The 24,735-nt window shown below is 45.9% G+C and overlaps 1 protein-coding gene across 2 annotated transcripts in view; it reads right to left on the reverse strand.

Moving 5' to 3' along the window:
• The window catches only part of ATG5 (autophagy related 5), a 247,334-nt gene extending 244,709 nt beyond the window's left edge, over positions 1-2,625 (reverse strand). For both annotated transcript variants that reach the window (XM_040350178.1, XM_040350179.1), the window contains exon 1: positions 2,517-2,625. The gene's annotated coding sequence lies outside the window, so the exon portion shown is untranslated. The remainder of the gene's footprint in view (positions 1-2,516) is intronic.
• Between the last annotated feature and the right edge of the window lie 22,110 nt (positions 2,626-24,735).

Consider the following 24,735-nt stretch of genomic DNA (forward strand, 5'->3'; position numbering starts at 1 on the left):
TGACTGGCAGCTCCTGTGCGTATGCCCAGGGAGTGACATCATTGTGGCTCCGGCCAATCACAGCAACAGAGCATGCCAACCCAGAAGTAACTCCGGTGAAAGAGGTCAGGCGTGGGAGCTGAATGCGGGCGCCACTGCAGGTTTTTTTTTGTTGAGGTTTTCAACCTCTTAAACTACAACAACTCTGTCCTCTCTGACCCAGTGTAATACTGGGTTCACACTTATGCGATCACAGACATTGCACGGGATTTGCACCGTATTGCTGTGCAGTGAGAAATGTCATCCTCACACCAAGGATTCCTCAGAAGGGTCAAAGCTTTATTTACATGGTCACACAGTACACATACGGCTATGTGTACCATGTAACCATGTGAATAAAGCTTTGGACCCTTCTGAGGAATCCTTTGTGTGCTGATGACATTTCTCAATTCAGATTGTCTGTGGTTTCCAGCCGGTGGTCATTACAGCCCCCAGCATCATTACAGCCATTTCCATGAATGTGTGAGTGGGCAATATTGTGTTTGGCATTGCTGTGCAGATCACATGCAATGTCTGTGCGATGTGAATTCAGCCATACAAACTGTATGGATGAAATTGCATATAATTCACACCAAAATGGTGCAGGACCCTTTTTTTGGTCCGCCCTGGAATCAGATTGCATGGGCGTTCATACCTATGAGATCAGATTCCTGTACCGTTTGACAGATCGCACTGCGATCCAATCTGGAGGGGTCATTACCTTTAACCACTTCAATACCAGACACTTACGCCCCCTCCTGTCAAAGCCAATTTTCAACTTTCTGCGCTGTCACTGTTTAAATGCCAATTGCCCGGTCAGGCTACACTGTACCCAAACTGAATTGTTATCATTTTGTTCCCACAAATAGAGCTTTTTTTTGGTGGTATTTCATCGCCTCTGGGGTTTTTAATTTTAGCAATACAAATAAAAAAAGACCGGAAATTTTGAAAAAAATAAAAGTGTTTCTTTTTTTCTGTTATAAAATGTTGTAAATAATTACGTTTTTTCCTTCACTGATGGGTACTGATAAGGCAGCACCGATGAGGCGGCGCCAATGACGAGCACTGACATGCAGCACTGATGGGCACTGGTAGGCAGCACTGTTGGGTGGCACTGATATGCAGCACTGATGGGCATTGATAGGCGGCAATGATTGGCGACACTAAAAGGCTGCAATGGTGGGTACTTATAGGTGGCATTGATAGGCGGCACTGCTGGGCATCGATACATGGCACTGATGGGCATTAATGGGCACTGACACGCGGCACTTATATGCGGCAATGATGGGTATCCCTGGTGGCACTGGCAGGGATTTTGGGTGGGCACTGGCAGGGATTTTGAGTGGGCACTGGTCGGCAGCTGCCTGGGCATTGATTGGCAGCTTCCTTGGCACAGATTGGCATTCCCTGGTGGTCTAGGGGGCATGCCTGGTGGTCCTGGGTGACATGCTTGTGGTCCTGTGCTGATAAACTATCAGCACATACCCCCCCCCTGTCAGGAGAGCAGCCGATCGGCTCTCCTCTACTCGCGTCTGTCAGACGCGAGTGAGGAAAAGCCAATCAGCGGCTCTTCCTGTTTACATTGTGATCAGCCATGATTGGACACGGCTGATCACGTGGTAAAGAGCCTCCGCCAGAGGCTCTTTGCCAAGATCGGTGTAGCCGTGTGTCAGACTGGCACACCGCACCACCGGTCGCCACGTCAATTTACTATTGACCGGGCGGGAAGTGGTTAACATTGACACCCCCAGCGGTTTGCAGATGTTAGTGTGAACCAGTGTGCGAGTCAGGTGCGCTGAGGGAATCGGCACTGAATCGCAGGGTTTCCCACATCGCACCAGTGTGAACCAGGACTGAGGGCAAATCAGGAAAGAACCTAATTCAGGCAAGATTCAGTTTAAGAAGCCCCAGTATAAGGGCACCCCAAATCTTCTGATGTGTGTGAATGATCTCGGGGGGTGAGATGATTGTACCGAGGAGGACAGACAGATAAGACATACACACACACCATACTACATGGGCTGTCTATGGACGTTCTCAGAGGAGAAGATGGCATTGATCACACCAATATTCTATGGACACTCTGAGATGACAGCTGATGTCTGTGTGACTATATGAAGCTAGATCATGTATGATCAGTTCTAGGAGGTCTGATCATTTTATTCACTGTGGTTTATTTTCCTCTCCCTGTTTCCAGGCAGCAGTAAGAAGAAATATTAGCAGGAAATAAAAGTTATATGGCCAGGTGTAGTGATGTGATCCTTCACTGACATGGGGGGCACTCTCCCCTCCCCCCATGACATGCTGATAGGGGGGACTGCAGTCAGTCACACACAGGTGACAGTCCCAGCAGCAGGCTGTGCTCCCGGGGCGGCTCAGACTACACGTGCGTGTATGCGAGTGTGTGTGCTCCATGGAGGAAGGCAAGCCGCCTGTCTACACTGATATTACAGCTCACACTCAGCGGACCCCTCACCCACACCAAACCCCACTGTTACCCGAATTTCCAGCACTTCTTCTGCCCGGCACTCTCAAACGCTTCCGGGTGCGGCTGAGCCCCGCCCTCCGAGAGCTGACGTCAGCCTCACAACATGTACGGACACCGAGAGGGTACAATCAGGAAGAGCGCGCAGCTATAAACTTCAACATGAGAACGTTGTGCCATTCCATGTATACTACCCACGAGTTGGCACTTCATGTCATCATTTAACCGCTTCTCCTTCAGGAGATTTACTCCCCTTCATGATCAGGGCATTTTATTTTATTTTTTTGCAATACAGCACTGCGTTATTTTAATAGACAATTGTGCGGTCGTGCGACGCTGTACACAAATAAAATGTAAAAACTCCAAACGCAAAAAAATTATGTCTTTTTTTCCCAACAAATATAGCTTTATTTTGGTGGTATTTGATCACCACTGTGTTTATTTTTTTCGCTAAAAACAAACAAAAAAAAACAATATTTTTACTTTCTGCTCTAATATATATTCAGTAAATTGATTTTTTTTACATTTCATTTCTTCGTCAATTTAGGTCAATATTGTATTCTGCTACATATTTTTGGTAAAAAATCCCAATAAGCATATATTGATTGGTTTATGTGAACGTTATAGCGTCTATAAACAATGGTGTGTGTTTATGGATTTTTTTTTATTTATTTTATACTAGTAAGGACAGCAATCAGCGACTTATTGAAGGACTGTGATGTTGTGGAGGACAATCTAACATTTTTTTTGGGGACCAGTGACACTAATACAGCGATCAGTGCTAAAAAAAATGCACTGTCACCAGGGGTCAAGTCCTGGGGAATAAAGTGTGGGAACTCCCACCCAAGATCCCCCCCCCCCCCCACCAAAAAAAAAAAATGATACGCTCATATGCATAATTACTAAAGCGCATGTTTTTTTTTTAAAGCAAGTTCTTTCTAAATCCCGCAATAACTCGCGGCAGACCTCCGCAATGTCTCCTGGGAACAATGACAAAAGCTCCCAGGAGACATTGCGGCATCGAGGAAGTGACGAAATACCCGCACACTACCCGATGAATCCATATACAGGAAGCGGCCAGTAACATTAAGGATTACTAAGGTTCACCTGCCCCTGACAGTGACTCGAGCTGGGCATCGCCGCTCAGTGAAGGATTGGCTCGGGTGGCTCGGCTGCTTTAGTCCTGCAAAGGGAACTGCGTTCCTGCTGTGAAAAAAGTGCAGGAACTCCGTTCCCACGCGTTCCCGCAGGACTTGAGCCCTGACTGCAGTGTCACGGTACTTTTGACACTGGCTGGGAAGGGGTTAACATCAAAGGCGATTAAAGGGTTAGCCTGTGTTTTTGTGTACTGTATGAGGTGCTTCTACTAGTGCCCGGCACCTGCAGATCGGTTTCTGCTGTGATTGATCAAAGCAGAAGCACACCTCCTAGGCGTAAATGCTGAATAGGGGTGAGCTCTGGGCATTTAGTCTAGCTGGTGTAAGGCCCCTTTCACATTGAGGCGTTTTTCATGCGGTACAGCGCTAAAAATAGCGCAGCTATACCGCATGAAAAAACCTGCCCTGTAGTGTTCAATGTGAAAGCCCGAAGGCTTTCACATTGAAGCGGTGCGCTAGCAGGAGCGCTCCAAAAGTCCTGCTAGCCGCATCTTAACCGCGGTATAGGAGTGGTGTGTTCACCGCTCCTATACCGCTCCTTCCCATTGAAATCAATGGGAAAGTGCGGTAATACCGCCTGCAACGCGGGCGGTATTAACCCTTTTTCGGCCGCTAGCAGGGGTTAAAACCTCACCGCTAGCGCCCGAATATCGCGGTAAATACGACGGTAAACCTGCGCTACAAATAGTGCGGCTATACCGTCACCGCAGCTGCACGCCTCAATGTGAAAGCAGCCTAAGAGTTAAATTAGTTACTCACTGGTTTGGGTTTCCTACCATCTGGCTGATTATATTTTTGGATGTGTATTCCTTGAGAACTATCAGGTCTTTAGAGCAACAGCTGTGAGGTAAGCTGCTAAGAAGTCACAAGAGGTGTCCTTTGCACACTGAAGCTCCTCATTTCTCAACACCTGTTTTTTTTTTTGGACCACCATTCAGAGACTTTCCTATATTTATTATATTATTATTTATAATATTTTTTTTTTTTTGCACGTATTCTATGCTGACTTTGCTTGGCTCTTATATTTATTATATTAAGTCTACATATTTATGCATTATTTATTTGTTTGTGTATAGTGTGGCACTCACTTTATTGTAATTTATGTTTCTTTTAGATATTTGTGTAGCGCCCCTTTACCTTCAGAAAGGACGCTATGTTAACCACTTCCATACAGGGCACTTACGCACCTTCCCGCCCAAGCCAATTTTCAGCTTTCAGCACTGTCGCACTTTGAATGTCAATTGCGCGGTCATGCTACACTGTACCCAAACAAAATTGGCGTCCTTTTTTCCCCACAAATAGAGCTTTCTTTTGGTGGTATTTGATCACCTCTGCAATTTTTTTTGCACAACAACTAAAAAATTACATTTTTTTTTTTTCTGTAATTTTTTTTGTAAATAAGTAAGTTTTCTCTTTCAATTACGGGCACTGATATGGTGGTACTGATGGGCACAGATGAGATGGCACTGATGGACATCGATGAGGTAGTACTGACGGGCACAGATGAGGTGGCACTGATTGGCGGCGCTGGTATACGGCACTGATGGGCACTCATAGGCGGCACTGATGGGCACACATAGGCGGCACTGATGGGCACACATAGGCGGCACTGATGGGCACTCATGGGCGGCACTGATGGGCACTCATGGGCGGCACTGATGGGCACTCATGGGCGGCACTGGGCAGTCATAGGCGGCACAGATGGGCACTTATGGGTGGCACAGATGGGCACTGTGGGGTGGCACATATGGGTGGCACTGTGGGGTGGCACTGATGGGCACTGTGGGGTGGCACCGATGGACACTGTGGGGCGGCACTGATTTACTTATGTTGCTAGTCAGTGCCCATTTGTGGGCACTGATTGGCATCTTTTTTTTGGCATCTTTTTTTTTTTTTCTCCAGACTTTTTTTTCAGACTTTTTTTTTATTTTATTTTTCTTACTTTTTTTTTTTGCCCCCTTTTTTTGGTTTGCCCTTCCCTGGTGGTCCAGGGTGGGTTTCCCTGGTGGTCCATGTGGCGATCCGAGGGGGGGCTGCGCTGATAAACAATCAGCGCGAACCCCCCCTGTCAGGAGAGCCGCCGATCGGCTCTCCTCTACTCGCGTCTGTCAGACGCGAGTGAGGAAGAGCCATCAACGGCTCTTCCTGTTTACATCGTGATCAGCCGTGGTTGGACACGGCTGATCACGTGGCAAAGAGTCTCTGTGAGAGACTCTTTACCGAGATCGGTGTTGCGGGGTGTCAGACTGACACCCTGCAACAACGATCGCCGCGATGCGCGCCCCCGGGGGCGCGCAGCGGCTCAGAATCCTGAGGACGTCATATGACGTCCAGTCAGGATTCTACAACCACTTTGCCGACGTCAATCTGTCATTGGCGGGCGGCAAGTGGTTAAATTTAGTGGGGGAATGAGAGAGTTATGTTGCTCTCATTCTTGATTTTGGTAAATTTGGCTGTCGCCAAATCCTGGATTGTCCTGTGGGTCAGTCTGTGCATCCAGAGATACGGTTTCTACCCGCCCGGTGCTCTTTGCCATACTACCCCAGGGACCCATCTGTCAAACCCTGCGGCTATTTGCCTGCGGAGGAGATGCACTCCTCCGACTTTGATTCACTGACAGATGAAAAGGAGCCCCTGGAGAACCTCTTAGAGCCGATGTTTCCGGAGTCACAAGGCTTCGGGGGATTCCGTGCCCTCTATGGTACCCGGAGGAAGAAACGCTCCGGCCGGAGCGCATCGCGTGGGTCTCAATGTTTCGTCCACGCACGTTCCGCAGCTGACCTGGGGAGTCGGTGAGTCTATCCCTGTTTCTGTTGTTTCTCTCACCGCTCCCGTGCCCCTTGCCATGCCCGCTCTGAAAAGGGCACCGGATGCTATAGTGCTGCCGGGACGCGGAGACCCACGTACTTTACCTAATTTGGCCAGACTGCAGCGCCTGGTGATTCAGAAAATTGCTGCCAGCCATGGGTATGAGTACCCCTACGTGCCACCTTCCCTTCTACGCCAGATAGATCAAGAACGGGAAGCATGGTGCCAGGAGGCCATCTGGACCCATTAAAAAGTGCCCCGCATTTTGGAGGGTGCGGATTTGGGCCTGTCATATTTGAACCCCAGGTTTGAACGCTGCCATGAGAGTGGAGCTGAGGTCGGCACATATACAGTGCCCGGGTCATGCTAAAGTCTCCTGGGAGAGAGGACCAGGTATTTTCAGTAACCACGACCACTGCAAATGGTGACATTGTTATTCTGCCTGATCCACGTCTTTATAAATAGGTCAGATGCCTGGTTTGCTTGACCTGTTTACTTTTAAGAAGTTCTGGACAAGGGTTCTCGCCCCCACTCAAGTTGTTTTTTCTCCATTCCCTTTTCCCCCCTGTCCTCTCCGGATCCACATTGCGGCTGATGTGAAGAACTTTGGAGGGGTTGGGTTCAGTCAGTTAGAGGGGGTCCTTGCCAACTTCTCCACAGCATTGAAGGAAGATTCAGCGAAAGAAATGTTTCAGTTTTTTAACTTCTTTTTTACTTTTTCTATTGAACTTGGACTGCCGTAGTACCAGCGCACTGACCGCTAGGGGCAGTGTTCTGCAACGTTATATATGCAGAATTAAAATGTATATATGTTTTTTTTTATTTCTTGCAACAGGGTAGAAGACAATTATGCTCAGCACTTGTGTTTAAACTCCTTGGGAGGGAAGGAAATTTCATTCTCTGAAGAGGGTGCAGTTTCACTCCTGACCTTGGAGACTGGTATATAATAACTATTATTAATATATTAGGATGTAGATTTTTGTGTATGTTCTCTTTTATATTTCCTATGCAGGTTACTGGACCCACCTACTATCAACACTGCGGAGGATGGGCAGCATAGATAGATAGGGCTGTGTATGTTGTGTAATGTCATACTGTATTATACTGTTTTAAAGGCACTAAAGATTTGTAATCCAATGTTTTACACTTATGTTTTCTCTTTTTTCCTACTTTCCTTACTGTTTAGCAGGTATCAGGCTGGCATTCAGGCTTGAATGCCTTAGGACACTGGGGACAGTGCCATTTCAAGTGGGGGGAGTGTGTGGCGCCCCTTTACCTTCAGAAAGGATGCTATGTTAAATTTAGTGGGGGAATGAGAGAGTTATGTTGCTCTCATTCTTGATTTTGGTAAATTTGGCTGTCGCCAAATCCTGGATTGTCCTGTGGGTCAGTTTGTGCGTCCAGAGATACGGTTTCATCTCTGGGTGGCAGATGGCACTAGAGGGATCCAGGCGGAGCCGCTTCTTCCCAGCACCCAATGAGAGGAGTTGGGCCTCGCTGTGCATGCTGGGGAGGGGTATTTCTGTGGTGGAGGCCGTTCTGGGTTCTTCGCGGGTTCCTGGTTCCAGGTGCGGCACCCACCTTTAGGGTGTGCGCACATCGCGGGCCCCACCACTATGGCCCACCTGGCCTGGGGTCGCGCGCTACGCAGAGTTCCTGACTCTGGGCCCTCCTGGCCTGGAGCGACTGATGCTACCAAGGGGCCCCAGTGACTTGCTGGGTCCCCACTTCTACTGAGGAGATCCCAGGCTGTATGCCGTTCGGTGGAGGATCGGCTTGAGGAGAACCTGGAGGCAGGTTATCCATAAGGGCTTGAACGAACCATCGGGGATCTGGTGACTGGAACATTGACAGGTACACTTGCACTGTCAACCAGTGACCCTAACTTAATTTACTGGGAGGATTCGCTCTGCTGTTCACCTTAAATCTTGCACTAGGCCTGTGGCAGAGGCCTTAACATTCACTTAGAGCCAAGTCTGTGGCAGAGACTTGTTCCTCCCAGCAACCTTAAGTGGCACTCCAGCTGCCAGGCCTGTGGCAGGGGTCTGTCCGGAGGCACTTCACCCACTCTGGCTGGAATGGCGACGCATTAATACAACTACAGAATCGCAGGATTGATACTGCAAGGTTCCTTTATTTCATCAGTCTTTCCTGTCTACCTTGAGTTGATGTGTTGGTCATGTTGGACCAAGAAATAAAGCATTCAGAAAACTTCACCTGCAGACTGGACATTTAATTACTGCTCTACTCACTACCTTCACCCCTAGACATCACATAGAGGTAACCTAATACGCCAATCCCAAATCAATCAGCGGCTCCTGAGGGGGTAGCGCTACATTTGTTTCACTTATCGATCCAGGCAGAAATCTGAAATATTTGGCAGTCTATATAGACACTTTTTTATGCATATAGAGTGTATTATAGTCACATTATCTATCTCCTTTTGCCCTCCCCTCCCCCCCCCCCTTTTCTCTGTTACACAGCGCAGACACCATCACCTTTTTTCATGGAAATGCAATTATTTTTGTAAATATAAACTGCTAAATGCCTTTTCTCGTCAGCAGTATATAGCAGTCTTGTAACTTCTATCAGTGTCTGGTTAAAGCTTGTAGGAGGAGTTTTCATTCCACTCGGACTGTCCTATAAGGCTGCAGGACCCCTGACCTTTAGGTAGTGCTGATTGGCCCTGTGCCGATCACATGCACCTTCCCAAGAAAAAATAAAAACTCTCCAGCAATAGACATCAAACTGAGCATGTGCAGAGTGCCCCAAAGCTCTGTACTATCACATTTAATGAGTGAGCAGTGTAGGGAATGGTACCCTACCCGCTAGGGACAGTGTTAGCGGTATGGAAAGGTTCCTGAGGAGAATGGAATGTGTAGGGTCTGCAAATGCTCTGGACATCTTCCTGACTGGGCACAAGATGGCCAGGCCGCATTCCCCCTCTTTATAGACCCTATCAGTCCGGCTGAGCATCTCTCCATTTACATGGCTAAATGGTCTGGCTATAAACGTATTCTCTAAACCTAGTAGCTGATTGCTTCTGCCTGGAAGTATGTTGCGATAAATCAACCCCCACCCGCACCCCTACAACCACTGGGCCAGGATCAACATGGGAAAGGGTGTTTTGGGGGCTTCCCCTCACCACAAAGCATGCCCTGTTGAGGGCATGTGGCCTGGTATGGTTAAGGAGGGGGGGAGCACTTGTCCCCCTCTCCCCTTTCTGACCTGCAGGGCTACATGTTCAGATACGAGTCTGGTATGGATTGTGGAGGGAACCCCATTTAATTTTTTTATTTTATTTTGGCAAAATCCATACTAGACCTGAAGGGCCTGGAAATGATTGGGGAGGGGGGGCCCACACTGTTTTTTTTTTTTTCTTGCATTCTGCTGTCAGCGGATGAGTCATGGTTTAAGGTTATGGCAGCCACTGACTCCTTAACATCCAGTTATTCACTGGTTGTTGAGGTTCCAGGTGACTGCTGGCATTAAAATGCTGCTAGCTTTCTCTACTAAAATATCGCATCACTTCATAAATTAGCTTATGCAGTATTATAGTAGCGTTTTTAGTTAATTGCCGAAAAACTGTTGAAAAACGCTAAGAGGAATTTTTCCGCGGATCTTAAAGCGGTAGATATCACTTTGTGAATAGAGCCCAGTATGTAATATTACATTGAAAATAAATCAAATTCCCCCTAAAGTCTTCCAATCTTGTGAGTCATATAAAAGCTCAGAACTATGAAAGTGGTTGCAGTTTGGTAAACTAGACTGTAATATGAAAAGTGTGAAGTAGTATTACTACAAACCCTATGTCCAAAGTACACAAAAACCTAGTTAAATGGGGCTGAATACAAAGTGCAATAAAAAGTACAGTAGGTAATCATTGTTAAAGTACTGTATTTGCTCTAAGTTCATTTTTCAGGATGGTATTGCCCAAGCAAAGCACGTTAGTGAGCAATATCAATTGTGTCCAGCAGATGGAGACAGAATAATGTTAAATACTACAGTGACTCTTCCCTGAATGGTATTTTCAGTGATCACTGAACTGACATGGATAATTGCACAGGTTGGCCCCCTGATGAGCATATTACCGTCTGGTGTCTTCCTGTACAAGTGACCTTATTTCTTGCCCTACTGTCACAGGTACAGGAAGTGAGGTGAAATACTCTCATTGTTGTCACGGACTTCTATAACTTGACAGAAGTATTTTGTTGTTCTTCTGAAGTTATTTTATAAACAAAAAGCCATGGATGGCATTGTGCGCTAATCTTTGCCCGACTTTAGGCCTCATGCACACAGGGCATTTTTACTGCCACTTTTAGCAGCGTCAGGCTTTTTTTTTTTTTTTACAGCTTCAAGTGCCTCTTTTTTTTTTTTTTTTGATGCGGAAGTCACTTGCGTCCAGTGATTAGCTGGTTGTCAAGGAGCGGGCAGAGCGTAAAAATCTATACCAGACCCTCATCCAAGCATGCAGCCTGGCAGGCCAGGAAAGGGGGGGGCAAGCAAGCACCCCCCTTCTGAACCGTACCAGGCCACATGCCCTCAACATGGGGGGTGCTTTAGAGTAGGGGGGGGCGCTATTACCCGACACCCAAAAGCAACTTGTCCCAAGTTGATGGGGACAAGGACCTCTTCCCCACAAACCTGGGTGGTGGTTGTGGGAGGTCTGCGGGCAGGGGGCTTATCGGCATCTGGAAAGCCCATTTAACAGGGAGGCCCCTAGATCCCAGCCTACCCCTCTATGAATGAGTATGAGGTACATTGTACCCCTACTCATTCACCAAAAAAGTTTCAAAATGGCACCTGTGATGTCACTGACCAGTGAATACTGGACCACCTGCTGGCACTGCCCCGTACATATTTACTCGTCGGTAGCCTTCATCATGGGCGGAGCTTTTTTTTGGGTCTGGCGATGCGGCGGGCGTCATGATTTGACAATGGATCTACATTGGGGGATATTGTTTTTTAATAAGGGAATTGTCAAGAACTAGGTGTGTTTTTATTTCTTTTTGACAATTTTTTGGTGAATGCGTAGAGGTACAATGTACCAGGGCTCAAGTCCTGCGGGAACTCGTGGGAACGGAGTTCCTGCACTTTTTTCACAGCAGGAACTCAGTTCTCTTTGCAGGACTAGAGCAGCCGAGCCACCCGAGCCAATCATTCACTAAGCGGCGATGCCCAGCTCGAGTCACTGTCAGGGGCAGGCGAACCTTAGTAATCCTTTATGTTACAGGCCGCTTCCTGTATATGGATTCATCGGGTAGTGTGCGGGTATTCGGTCACTTCCTTGATGCCGTAATGTCTCCTGGGAGCTTTTTTCATTGTTCCCAGGAGACATTGCGCAGGTCTGCCACGCGTTATCGTGGGATTTAGAAAGAACTTGCTCCTTTTTTTAAAGAAAAACAAACATGCGGCTTAGTAATTATGCATATAATTTTATTTATTTTTTTGGTGAGGGAGTGGATCTTGGGTGGGAGTTCCCACACTTTTTTCCCCAGGACTTGACCCCTGCAATGTACCCCATATTTATTCACATGAGGGGGCTGGGATCTGGGGTCCTCTTGTTAAAGGGAGCTTCCAGATTCCAATAATCCCCCTACCCGCACAACCATTGCCCAGGGTTGTGGGGAAGAGGCCCCTGTCCTCTCCAGCATGTTGAGGGCACATGGCTTGGTATGGTTCAGGAGGGGGGGTGTCAGCGGGGAAGCCCACTCATTCATTGTTAAGGACATAGCGGCCAGATTCCCAGCAACCATCTATTCACTGGTTGCTAAGGACGCCGGCGGCCCTGCTCACTAACGTTGCAGCTATTAAATGTAGTTTACACACAAGGCTAAACACTGCTAAACGGCATAAAAAACGCAAAAAAATCTGGTGTTTTTACAGCAGTTTTTAGCTTTCTAGAGTGCATGAAGGCTTAACCTTTCACACCCCTGACCAACACAAATTCCTGAGTAGTAAGGTGACTAGATTTGCTTTTTTTTTTAAGAATTTGAAAATATAACACATTCACTAAAAGAGCTCCAGGCCAATGTACACATTTGAGTTTGGTCCATATTTACTTTAACTGAAAAAATTCCTTGTTGATTTTTTAAACTATATTATAGATTATTAGCTAACTTGGTATTACATTCCATATTTAGATGAACATTAGTTGAAATTTCAAATTAGGTTTACAAGTTTATAGACTGCATGCTAAAATGCAAGAGACAAGGGTTACAGTGGTCACAGTAATGGCTGCTTCCATGTGCTAGTACAGCCTAAAACAGTGGGTTTCAACCCTGTCCTCAAGTACCCCCAACAGGCCATGTTTTGGTAATTTCTCTTAGATAAAATAGCTGTCCAAAATACCAACCCATTGACTCTGTTTTAAAGCACCTGTGCAAGATAAAGAAAAACCTGCAAACATGGCCTTGGTTTTGAGAACAGGGTTGAGAACCACTGGCCTAAAGGACCCTTTCTTCTCCACTTAAAGGTTTGGGATGCTCACCCTCTGATTATGGATCAGTGAATCAATTCACAGTATTCAAAACCTGATTCACTTTGTAAATGAGATCAGTGCTTCAAAGGATCACTTACCAGCTCACATACAGCATCACAGTGGCAATGCACAACATCCAACAGGAAGCCAACAGTCCAAAACCTGTGCCCCTTTGAGATGTAAGGATGGCATCTACAGTAAATAGGTACAGTAGTATACTGCTTCTTTAGTATGCCACTTACCCCATGGTGGGGTTCTTTGCCCCATAAACCCCTACAGTGTACCCATTGGATGGCACTGAATTACTGGAGGGGATCTTCCCACCGCCACTCAGTCTAAAATGTATGTGTACCCTAATAATGAAATTCTATTTGTTCCCTTTTGGTCTGTTAAATATACCATTTATTTATACTTAATAATAATAATAATTATATATATATATATATATATATATATACATACATACTTATTGAAATATACATATCTGTTCAATAAGTGCAAGTGCAGTTGACCCTGCCAAATATCCTGTGAGTTGGCAACTAGCTTGCAGTCTGCTGACTGTTATCAGTTACATTGTTGCCAGCACTCTCTGTGGACTATAGAATATCTCCTCCCTAGGCTATGGAGAAACAGGGAGTTGCTGTGTAGTCCTGTACTAGGAAGACAATGCTGCTCCTCACAGTACAGTGAGTAAGCATTATCACCCTTTAACAGTCAGGATCACCAGGTGAAAAACAAGATACAGCAAATAAAAAACAATGCAGCCACCACTGGTAAGCTGCAATATAATATAAACGTTTTATTGGGTATACTCCGAAATGTATAATGCGGTCTGCTTTGCCTGGTGAAGACATTTTCCAGTATTTTCTATATTTCTGTTTTTTATAAGAAATTAAAACACACTATAATTGGCAGCTAAACCTGTATGAGGCTGTATGGGGATGAAACATTATATTGTCAATTTGCAGGGAATTGCCCCCAAGCCTCTGATTGCACCATGGGTTTTGGTAATGCCTAATCAGAATAATCCCCCAATTTCCCTATGAGAACTTGAAAAAATAAGACTGACACAATTGTAATGATGAATTTCCTAGAAGCGGAAGGAATTACCCCATCTCAGCTAGCAATAACATGTTAATGTTACACAATATCTGGGAAAATTCAATCAGAATGTTGTACTAAATGACTATGTAGAATTAAAATGTGTAGTACAAAACTAGTCCGAGAAATCACTCTCCATGCATCGTTCACATACATAGAATTCTATTTCATATACAGGTCACACATAAGAAAATTTGGCTCCAGGTCTTTTTACAAGATCTCCTACCCATTTGTTTCATTCTCATGCTGCTTCCTAAAACTTTTACACCTGTTAGGGTTTATTCCCACCAGTAGCGTTAACTGATGCAGTCCCAATGCAAGACCAAGGCAATTTGGCTTATGCATTTGGTGCGCAGAAAAATTAGGACATGTTGCATTTTTGCACAGTGTGTTCTGGCATGCTATAACGCATCACAATGGACTGTGGCACATAACAATAACATCCAAGTTTAGACAAAGGAAAAAAACACTGTAATGCATATTAACAAAGCATTGCAGTGCGCATTAAACCACATACCAGCATGTGTAAGGCCCCTTTCACATTGGGGCGTTTTTCATGCGGTACAGCGCTAAAAATAGCGCTGCTATACCGCATGAAAAATCATGCCATGTAGTCTTCAATGTGAAAGCCCGAAGGCTTTCACACTGAAGCGGTGCGCTAGCAGGAACGCTCCAAAAGTCCTGCTAGCCGCATCTTTACCACGGTATAGGAGCGGTGTGTTCACCGCTCCTATACCGTGCCTTCCCATTGAAATCAATGGGAAAGCGCGGTATTAACCCTTTTTCGGCCGCTAGCGGGGGTTAAAACCTCACCGCTAGCGCCCGAATATCGCAGTAAACAAGATGGTATAGCCGCGCTACAAATAGCGCGGCTATACCGTCACCGCGGCTCGACGCTGCAGTGTGAAAGCAGCCTAATGCGCCCTTATTGGATGTTGGATGAATGTGAGGTCAAAGTCTGACAACAATGTTTTAATAATCAATCTTGGTATGCATTATTGTGTTGCATGAGCCTAATTGCTATGGAAAAGGCACGTTGGAAAGCGGACAGATGTTACTAGTCCCTGTCCTTATACAGTATATAGGAAAACAACATAGATCAGCTGATATAAATTGGCCAAACTGGTTAAGGTTTATCGTTACTGTTACACTGAACACTGGTCTTATGCCTTCCTTAAAGTGATACTAAAGTCTCATTTTTTTTTTTTAAACATAACAAATATGTTATACATATCTCCTCCGTGCAGTTGGTTTTGCACAGAGCAGCATAGATCCTTCTCTTCTGGGATCGCTCCTGGCCGCTCCCTCCTGTCGCGTGCCCCCAGAGCAAGCAGCTTGCTATGGGTGCATCGGAGCCAAGCCGCAGCTCCCTGTGTCCATTTAGACATGGACCCGCGGTCTGGCCCCACCCTTCTCTCTCTCTCTCTCTCTCTCCTCACTGGATAACTGACTTTAATTGACAGCAGCGCGAGCCATCGGCACTGTTACTGTGTCTCAGCCAATCAGGAGAGAGAGTCCCGGACAGCCGAGGCACTCGTGTATATCGCTGGATCAAGATGGGGCTCAGGTAAGTATTAGAGGGGCTGAGGGGGGGGGGCTGCTGCACACAGAAGTTTTTTTTCTCCTAAAGTATAGAATGCGTCAAGATAAAAAAAACTTCTGCCTTTACAACCAATTTAACTATCTGATGGTAGAAAATACAGGCCGCATGCTGGCCAACACAAATTCGTAAACGTACTTAAACATTTTGTTTTTTGGGGGATTTTTTTTGTAAAAATGCATTTACACTTAGAGAAAACATGCGGCCAAAGAAAAATCTAACAGTGTCTCTTTATTGGACTTTTATACATTTTATGTTCCCAGAGAAAAATATCCCACTCTTCACAATCATACCTTATTTATGTCATTCATTTTTAGAAGCTCCTATTTTTTGTGAGCAACTATTTTGAAGGATGAAGCTCATGAAGGGCAAAATTAGAACCAAAATATCTGATGAGCCCTTTGAGAATTGCTACTAAATCCATCCAACCAGATATTGATGCATCAGTTATGTTCCCCTCTTTTACACTTATAATTAAAAATATTTTTTTACTACAGTACAATCGGTACATTATCTATATCAGTGACCGTTAACTTGTGATCTGCTCGACTTTTTCTGCTCATCAGCTATCCTTTATGTGTGGCCCAAGATAAATCCGCTTCTTACAATGTGGCCCATGAATGGTCAAAAGGTTGGATACCCCTGCTTTAAGCCATGTTAAAATGAGCATACCTCGAATCTTTGGACTGCACCAACTGCAGCTCCTGCACCCACAGCGATCCAGTGAATTTTATGAGAGGAGCAGAAGATAGAGCAGGTATGCCTAAAAAGTGGCCCGTGGAGCCCTGAGATTTGGCCGCGACCTCCTGCCCTGTTGATGGTGGGTTGGCAAGACCAGATCTTAGGTTCCCAACCCTTTACCTCAGAGCATTAGTGTTTTTAGGAAAAATCTTCCTCTGCCCGAACCTCCTCCACCCAATAATCTTCTGGTGTGGCAAGACTTAATACAACTAAAGGGCTGTCAGGAGCTCTCAACAAGAGAGCTTGATTTTGCCCACCCTTTTCTGGCAAGTCCACCATTTATAGAAGTCGTACTAAAACGTCTATGAATGACAGGATCTATCAATGGGGGATGAGCGGATTGATTGATAGCACCATCCTCTCCTTTCAGAGAACCTGTGTCATTCATAGAAGCTGTAGAATGGCTTCTATGAATGGTAGACCATAGTCAAGCTCCAATCAGATGCAGGTACCAATCGGTTTGACAGACAAAGCCCCAGTATTTTTGTAGGAAACACGGACTGTATCTCCTACCATCAGTGTAGCAGTTTATTAAATGTTATACATATTCATACAATGTAATCATTTTGTTACAAGCTGCAATTGTCAGGAGTCACCACTTTGTTACATTACAATTGGTTGCAGCAAACTAGTGTAATTAAAGAAAAACAAAACAAAAAAAAAAAGTATTTCCACGTTAATCCCTACTAAACCTTACACAGCCCAACACCCTTTTCTCTTTAACTTTTTACTATTTTTTTTTTTTAGTATTACTCTTTGTACTGTATGCTGGTGTTTTTCATTTTTCTTTGTTTCCCTTTTCTTATATGCAACATCATGTAAAAAAAAAAAAAAAATACACAAAAAAAAAAAAAATTTGATAAAGAAGGCAAAATATGTCTACTTACAGTATACAGATTTTTACATTTTTAAAACCATCACTTGTCACAATTTACTTTTTTTTTTTTAACTTGAAAACATATAGGAAATTAGCAGAGGAGGCTGTCAATACTCTTCTCAGTGCAAGGTTAGAGTTGCACAACTGCTGCTAAGGTTTTGTTTGCATTAGTCACATTGTCCAGCCTTTTGTAATATTGAAAAAATGCAGGGTAATGTAGAAAGAAAAAAAAGCAATGCATTGAATAGGAACATGTTCTCATAATAAGTGAGTTGTATTGTGAAATATTTGTGTAAATATTTGAATTCACATGTTAGATGTGTTAACCTTTAGATCCTATTTACATCCATTAAATAGGGTCCTTTCAAAATACAGTCTAGCAAATTTGTAAACGCATGGCAATGCAGATTAGTGCAACATACATTACTGCATGTGTTAAAGTGTGATTTATGGGTTGGATTTAAGCCATCTGTTGATTATCAGACATTGTATTTTGAAGGATTGCTATTCTGACATTGCATTTTGAACCTGAAACCTCAGATTCCACCTGGGGTGTCATACCAAAACTATCTAGAGAAATGCTTCTGATCACAGGAACTGTAACAGCGCCTGAGTTTTAAACCTGCTCCAGGCACAATTTCATTAAATTGAATAGGGAGTCTAAAGCTCCTTTTAAAAAGGCACATGATTAGAAATAAAGAGCAATGCCTGGTACACACAATGAGATTATCGGACAAATAATCGTCCCTTTTTTTGCATGCTAATCTTATATAAAAAAATTAAGAGTTTACTAAAGTTATTAAAGGGTAACTAAAAAACTAAAAAAAAAATGTTGTACTTACTTGCTCTGACCCAAAAAAATGTATGTCCTTTTTCTCCCCACAAATATAGCTTTCCTTTGGTGGTATTTGAACCCCTCGGCGGTTTTAATTTTTTGCGCTATGAAAAAAACAACAATATTTTTTGTTATAATAAATATCCCAAAAAATGATTTAAAAAAACAAATTTCTTTATCAGTTTAGACCAATTATATATATATACATATACATACATAGTAAGCATGCGCGCGCATATGGTCAGAGATGGCCAGAGACTGCAGGCATGATACAAGAGATGGTTAGAGTCTGCAGACATGATACAAGAGATGGTCAGAGTCTGCAGACATGATACAAGAGATGGTCAGAGACTGCAGACATGATACAAACGATGGTCAGAGACTGCAGACATGATACATGAGATGGTCAGAGACTGCAGACATGATACAAGAGATGGTCAGAGACTGCAGGCATGATACAAGAGATGGTCAGAGACTGCAGGCATGATACAAGAGATGGTCAGAGACTGCAGGCATGATACAAGAGATGGTAAGAGACTGCAGGCATGATACAAGAGATGGTAAGAGACTACGGAAATGATACAAGAGATGGTAAGAGACTGCGGAAATAATACAAGAGATGGTCAGAGACTGTGGAAATGATACAAGAAATCAGGTCAGGGGCCAGCAGGAACCACAGGTCAGGGGCCAGCAGGAACCACAGGTCACCGGCCAGCAGGAACCAGAGGTAAGCGGCCAGCAGGAACCACAGGTCAGCGGCCAGCAGGAACCACAGGTCAGCGGCCAGCAGGAACCACAGGTCAGCGGCCAGCAGGAACCACAGGTCAGCGGCCAGCAGGAACCACAGGTCCGCAGACAGTTCCCAGCAGGACCTACAGCCTGTGGGTCCTGCTGGGAGGTGGCTGCGGATCTGTGAGTCCTGCAGGGGGCTGGCTACGGATCTGTGGGTCCTGCAGGGGGCTGGCTACGAATCTGTGGGTCCTGCAGGGGGCTCCTCCATTGTTGGGGGCAGTGTGATGGCGATGCTCCTGTGCTGGGGTCAATTACATGCACTGACTGCAGCCAGCAGCGTGCCCAGGCAGACCCCTGCAGCATAAAACAGAAACAGATTCAAACAGATTTCTTTCCTCTCCTTCCTTGAGGAATACTCAAGACTCTCAGCATGCTAGCAATTTGCAAACACACTCACAGTGACAGTAGCATTGTTAGGAGCGCCAGGAGGAACCCGCGGCCGCCCAATTACATCTTTTTTCTTGTGGCTTCACTCCGAGCGGTGAGTCAATCGCCTGTCTCGGAGGAAGCCGGGAATGCAACTTCCAAAAGCCACAGCGGCGGCCATCACCGCCGCCCTGACCTCCTCCGAGACAGTCGATTGACGCGCTGCTCGGAGTGAAGCCACAACAAGAAAAAAAATGTAAGCAGGCGGCCGCAGCTCCTCCTGGCGCTCCTAACAATGCTACTGTCACGGTCTGGGGTCAGGCTCAGAGGCCAGTAGCTATAGCAGCAGAGCAGGTCACCCTGGCTGATGACACGGGGTCACCTGAGGTGCGGAATCTAAGCGCTAACCGGTGTTCACCAGAGCTCCTGAAGGTGGAGATGGATTTTGCTGCGTGTTAGCACCAGGTCGCAGTCCTCAGGATTGCCCCACCAGGAGGTGAGAAAGCCGGGGTACAATAGCAGATAAGCAGGTAAGGATCAAACAGAAGCATGGTCGGTAAACAAGCCAAAAGGTCAGTAATGAGTATTTGTAGGTTGGGATCAGGCAGAAGCGTAGTCGATAACAAGCCAAGGGTCGATAACTAGCAGTAGCAAAAATGGACGGCAGCAGGGAAGACAGGAGCGAGATACAGGCTGGAGATAGCACAATATTCTGGCAAGGAGGAAGTGCAGAGACATGGCTTTTATCAGGAAGTTGGTGGGAAGAGCAAGGGGTTCAAGGTTCAAGACAATCAAGACACAAGGCAGGAATGTTCAATGGATCAGATGGGTTTGTCCAGCAGATCAGACAGGGAGCTGTCCAGCATCCCAGATAGCTCAGTGAGAAGGTTCACTGGCAGACACAGCTGAGGTCCCAGGTTCAAATCCAGGTCCTGACAGCTACTGTCACTGTGCGTGTGTTTGCTACACATAACGAAGGTTTGGCACGGATCAAGGAGAGGAGGAGGGAGGGAAGCCCTCTGACACTTCGGCGCCCCCCCTCTGGGCGCCCGGGTGCCGGGCACCCCGTGCACCTGCCCAGGATCGGCCCTGACAGGGTGATACTGAGGGTATACTGGTATTAATGTGCCACCGTCCCGATATTATGTGAATTCTGGCTACGGACTAGTAATTGTGGACTTTAGTAATAAAGGGGGTAACACTGAATAACAAAAGGCTGGCTTGAAGCTTCCAATCCAATTAAAAGTGGGTTCAGAAATCAAAGCCCTTAACAGCTTGCTGGCAAAAAAAGACCGCCGAGTAATATCCCCAGATCGTTGAGAATGCCAGGCGTTCTCAACGATCTGGGGATATTACTCGGCAGTCTTTTTCCAAGCTTCAAAGATCAAAAAACAGCTGTCACTAAAGATTTGACCCGAGTCGAATAGCGGTGATTCATGGATGAATGCTGCCCTAGTGGACACTACAGCATGCTTCCTGGAGGATGGACAGACTTTAAGAAGGGTTGCCTCTTATCGATTTTCCATTGGATAGAAGGCTAGATGGGTGTTGTGTATGGGTGGGGTCTGAATGCATTTTAAAAGCACTGAATGGAAAAGGTCTCTTGCCTCATGGCTCTCATGCCAGCGAGCCCAGCTGACGAGACAGCATCCTGAGGACGACCTTAAAGCGGTTCTCCACCCTAAAGTGGAGTCCCGCTGATCGGAACCCTCCCCCCTCCGGTGTCACATTTGACACCTTTCAGGGGGGAGGGGGGTGCAGATACCTGTCTAAAGACAGGTATTTGCACCCACTTCCGGCCCGGCACGGGCAAAAGACGAGCATTCCGTCACATCCCGTCGCCCCCCTGTTGTGTGCTGGGAACACTCGGCTCCCAGCACACAGCGGGAGCCAATCGCGGGCACGGCGCGACTCGCGCATGCGCCGTAGGGAACCGGGAAGTGAAGCCGCAGCGCTTCACTTCCTGGTTCCCTCAGCGTGGATGGCGGGAGGAGCAGCAGAGTGACGAGCGATCGCTCGTCATCTGCTGCGATCGGCGCTGGACTCCAGGACAGGTAAGTGTCCTAATATTAAAAGTCAGCAGCTGCAGTATTTGTAGCTGCTGGCTTTTAATATATTTTTCCCATGGCACATCCGCTTTAAGTAACGTATCATTAATGTTCTTTTGTTTAATATGCTCTGTAATATTTTCTTTTAGTATTTTATGTTAACATTCCTATTTTCTTGGGAAATAAATATGTTTATATAAGCAGTGTGTTTATTTTTAATAGCCAACCTTAGTATTGTACCATCACCAGTAACATTATCAGAGCTTTGCCAGACTAGCTAACTGTAGAAATAGATAAGTTAATAAATATTTATAATGGAGGGAATCATTAACCACCTGTATTATATTTATTTCCGTGTGCTTAGCTGAGAAAATCCCTCCTCCAGATGAAGGAAAAACAAAATGCTCATGAAGGCTCATGGGGTGTATGACATCAACCAAGAAGCAGCTGAAAAAAAGTTTAAAACAAGTAAATATAATCTGTTTACTAATGCTAGTAGCACGAGGATTAAAAATAGTTAATATTTTCAATAATATAGTAATGTTGATTGAGAGAGTTTAGTTCCACTTTAACCAGGATGGGATGTGTTTATCTTCATCTGTGAAAATACTGACATCTTCTCATGGTGCTTTGTTTTCAGAACTGTTGAAGGGAAATAACTGAATTGAATAGCAAATATGGATGGAAATCATCAGATAGAGCATAGCTGGATTTTTGTATGAAAGCAACATGTTTAATAAATGCAGATTATCTGTAGACTTTTTCTTTTACAATGCTTCTAAATTTGATAAACATGCAAACCCTTTTTTTTACTGTAAAGCCTCATACAAACGATCGGACTTCCATCTAACAAATTTGTGAATTTTCGTGCGAAGGGCGGTGTCCGTGAACTTGTTCTGCATACAGACGGCAGAACATTTTGAGTCAACATACACCAAACTACGTGTTTTTTCAGCTGTTTAGCGCCACCCTTTGGGAAACTTCTGCTAATGTTGTCTTATGGTTAGCATTGGTTCAAAGCATGCGTGTTTGTACTTTGGATTTTAGCCCGACGAACTTGTGTACACACGATCGGATAATACGACGGAACACATTTGTTGTCGGACAATTTGAGTGCATGACTATAAAACATTTGTTGTCGGAAATTCAGACAACAATTGTCCGATGAAGCATACAGAAGGACAATTGTTTTTGGAATATCCGATTGTGTGTACGGGCCTTATGAGAAGATTATAAAAAGGGTTAAGCCACATACACACTATTAGCCGGATTCAGAGAGACTTACGACGGCGTATCAGTAGATACGCCGTCGTAAGTCCGAATGAGCGCCGTCGTATCTTTGCGCGCATTCTCAAAATGAGATACACCTCACTGTTGCTAAGATACGACCGACGTAAGTCTCCTACGCCGTCGTATCTTATGTGCATATTTACGCTGGCCTAAAGGGGCGCTTTCGTTGATTTACACGTCGAATATGTAAAATAAGCTAGATACTCCGATTCACGAACGTACTTGCGCCCGTTGCTGTAATCTACGTCGCTTACGTAAGGCGTTTTTCAGGCGTAAAGTTAAACCACCAAAAAGCTGGTCTAAGTCGTTTAGGGTATGGACGTCGGAAGTGCCGTCGGATTTTACGTCGTTTACGTAAGAGGTACGTGAATGGGGCTGGGCGTAAGTGAGGTTTCACGTTGTACGCATTGTGACGTTGTATCGTAGGGAGTATTTGCGACATGAGCCGTTCGTTCGGCCATGCATTCACATGGGGTCACGATTCATTACAATACAACACGCCCACTACCAGCCTACTTTGAATTACGCAGGCTTTTCGCCAGGGAGGTCTTTCGGTTGCACGGTTTGCCCAAAGAGATAGTGTCGGATCGGGGGAGTCAGTTTGTGTCCAGGTTCTGGCGCGCCTTTTGCTCCCAGCTGGGGATTCGACTCTCTTTCTCCTCGGCCTACCACCCTCAGTCCAATGGGGCCGCAGAACGATCCAATCAGGCCCTGGAGCAATTTCTTTGTTGCTATGTCTCCGATCATCAGGACAATTGGGTTGACCTTCTGCCATGGGCTGAGTTTGCCAGGAACACGGCGGTTAACTCTTCCTCTGGGACGTCTCCCTTCATGGCCAATTATGGGTTCCAACCTGCCGTGTTACCGGAGTCATTCTCTCCCCAAGATATTCCGGCTGTGGAGGATCACCTTTCCGCTCTACGTGCTTCTTGGGTACAGATCCAGATGTCCCTCGAGGTCTCTGCGCAGCGCCAGAAACTCCACGGTTGCCTGCTCCTTCCTACCAGGTCGGAGACCGTGTATGGTTGTCCACTCGCAACCTCAACCTTCGAGTGCCCACTCCTAAGCTGGCTCCTCCCTTTGTTGGTCCTTTCCGAGTGCTCCGCAGGGTAAACCCGGTTGCCTATGCCCTTGCGCTCCCACCTGGCATGCGGGTCTCCAATGTGTTTCACGTTTCCCTGTTGAAACCACTGGTGTGCAATCGCTTCATCTCCTCGGTTCCTCAGCCTCGTCCGGTCCAGGTGGGCGATCATGAAGAATATGAGGTGAGCGATATCCTGGACTCACGCTTGGTCTGCGGTCGGTTGCAGTTTTTGGTCCACTGGCGTAGTTATGGTCCAGAGGAGCGTTCCTGGGTTCCCTCCGCAGATGTCCAGGCTTCTGTCTTGCTCCGAGCCTTCCACGCGCGCTTCCCCCAGAAACCGTTTTTTGTGCCGCAGAGGAGGGGCCCTTGAGGGGGAGGTACTGTCATGGTCTTACCTCCTTGCAGGCTTCTTATCACTTACATGTGCTGGCAGCCATCTTGCTTCTTGGGGTTTTTATAACTTACCACGCCCTGCGGCTCCTCCTTCCCACTGGGAGGAGCTGGATGCTCAGCATATATATATGAGGGCTGTTGCAGCATGTCCTTGCTTGGGCCTCTCGTCTACACGTTCCTGTAATTGTGCTGCTTGCTCTTTGTTACCGACCCGGCTTCCACGGACGATCCTTCTGGCTCCTGATCCCCGGCTTCGTTTCACCACCTCTCTCTGACTACAGACTCTGGCTGGCTGACTCCCATTTCCTGGCTATCGATCCTGGCTCCGGTGGAAGACTCTGCTTACTGTTTGATCATCCGTTGAGCCAACATTTAGTTTTCTTGTCGGGATTTTCAATCTTGTGTACGCGGCATTACGGTTACTAGTTTGCTGACGCTCAACAGTCAAGCCATTAAATGGCTGGTGTCTTAGCTGAGTATATGTGCAGCACCATGGCAGTGGCTGAGATGGCAACTTCTTTGGCTGTAAAGGTTATAAGGTTTTAGTTCTTCTTTAACCACTTAAGACCCGGACCAATATGCAGGTTAAGGACCTTACCCCTTTTTGAGATTCGGCATTGTGTCGCTTTAACTGACAATTGCGCAGTCATGCAACGTGG

This window comes from Rana temporaria, chromosome 4 (assembly GCF_905171775.1).
Source record: "Rana temporaria chromosome 4, aRanTem1.1, whole genome shotgun sequence".
NCBI lineage: Eukaryota > Metazoa > Chordata > Amphibia > Anura > Ranidae > Rana > Rana temporaria.